The sequence below is a fragment of the Perca flavescens genome, chromosome 18, assembly GCF_004354835.1.
Source record: "Perca flavescens isolate YP-PL-M2 chromosome 18, PFLA_1.0, whole genome shotgun sequence".
Classification (NCBI taxonomy): domain Eukaryota; kingdom Metazoa; phylum Chordata; class Actinopteri; order Perciformes; family Percidae; genus Perca; species Perca flavescens.
This window is the reverse complement of record NC_041348.1, coordinates 16,057,636-16,059,462: the sequence shown is the minus strand read 5'-3', so window position 1 is coordinate 16,059,462 and position 1,827 is coordinate 16,057,636. Positions and strand designations below refer to the sequence as shown.

The 1,827-nt window shown below is 36.6% G+C and overlaps 1 protein-coding gene across 2 annotated transcripts in view; it reads left to right on the top strand.

Annotated features, from left to right (window-relative positions):
- Positions 1–1,827, top strand: part of iyd (iodotyrosine deiodinase) — a 42,064-nt gene that overhangs the window by 36,896 nt on the left and 3,341 nt on the right. The window contains exon 1 of one of the 2 annotated variants that reach the window (XM_028604766.1): positions 1,639–1,674. The exons of the other annotated variant lie outside the window; for it this stretch is intronic. The gene's annotated coding sequence lies outside the window, so the exon portion shown is untranslated. Of the gene's footprint in view, positions 1–1,638; positions 1,675–1,827 lie in introns of those variants that run through there. 2 annotated transcript variants of the gene reach the window in all.

Genomic DNA, 1,827 nt, shown 5'->3' with positions numbered 1-1,827 from the left:
GCAGACAGGAGGATGGCGAGGAGCTTTTAAACAGCTGCTATTTAAAGCGCAGCGCCGGAGACAGCCGAGAAGGCGGAGCGAACACTGCAAGAAATGACCATCCGAGGCGCTTGTCTCGTGTTAAAATTGAAATCGTTGTTTCCATTTAAAAAGGAAACCCTCTTCTGTGGAGTGGTCTTACAAAATAAGTGTTTCCAACACTATGTTTCAAGAGGGGGTTTCAAGTAATAATTGTAAAACATTGAAAGACATGACCACTCCATTACTGCTCAAATTGGCACTAGTATTGAGGGAAGTCATGCTATTATTTTAATTGAGGACACTTGACTCTGAAAGACGCCATTCACAGGCTCAAAAGCTTGTTTTAGACAGTAAAAATATTTTTAAATAGTGATATTATTTCTTAATGTTGGTATTTTTTGCAGTGCACCAGACAAATTCCCTCAATGGTGCTTGTCTGTGCACCAGCGCGCACTGAAGAGCGAGCAGATGCTGGAAAGCTTGAGCAGAGGGTCTTTCCCAATTCTAGTCATGCTTTTCTGCCACCTTATGTTATTATTCATTCATTGAAATGCATCTTTTGAGTATTTATGTTTGTGTGATTCACATTTGTGTCTAAAAGTCTCCGCATCTTTTTTAAATAAACAATTTTGAGCCCAAAGATTCTAGACTGGCATAGGAAGAGTTTATTTGCGCCACCTGTTGGTCATCAGGAGAAGATTTGGTTTAGCCACATAGATAGGCTAATGTATGAAGATCCTCAGCATAAGCTCGATCATACACAGTATTTACATATCCTATGGGGCCATTATTGTAGCAAAACATGCAAATGTGTGTAGAGAGTTGTGCAACTGTATCTTAATCCGTGTATGCGTTTCTCACTTTGGATAAAGTCATGTTTGTTCAACTAAAATAAAACATCAATAAAAGTAAAACATGACATAATTATGCACTGGCATTTGGAGCTCTATTTTCATAACATAGTATTGAGAAAATGAAATAGTCAAATTATTGAAAAAATGAAAGTAGCCTACAGCAAAACTTTTAAAGCACTCATTCAGCATCCTTTTTTATTTTTATTTTCAGAACGTTACATTCAAGCCATTGCCAAATGAGTTGCTACACGGCTAATTAAGACTATCGGCTCCACAAAACACTCTGTATTTCTCAGTAGCCTATGGCTATGTTCAGAAGATTGTGGCGTCCGGTTACTTTCCCGTGCAGAAACTCGAGTGAAGTTAATTACTAATTATTATTAAAATAATTACTTAGAATTCCTCAAGGGGGCGGCAAAAACTATGCACTATAATAGCTTTAAAGTGCTCATATTATGCTCATTTTCAGGTTCATAATTGTATTTAGAGGTTGTACCACAATAGGTTTATGTGGTTTAATTTTCAAAAACCACTATATTTTTGTTGTACTGCACATTGCTGCAGCTCCTCTTTGTGTGTTGAGCTCTCTGTTTTAGCTACAGAGTGAGGCATATCACACTCAATCTTTGTTGGGAGTCGCACGTGTGCAGTAAGGACGACTAGCTAGTCAGTTGCAGAGTATGAGGGCGTGCCATGCTAGCAGCTAGGCGAGCATTATGATGTGTGTTACAAAGTGACGCATGTTTGTCACAGAAGTAAAAGTAAAAAAAGTTGTGAACAGTGTTTTCTGTTGGAAATGGTAAGTCCCTTTGGGGTGGACTTTGGGCTTTTTCACTTTGTAAACCTGTAATGTGCACAAATATATATATATATATATATATATATATATATATATATATATATATATATATATATATATATATATATATATATATATATATATAGCACAATA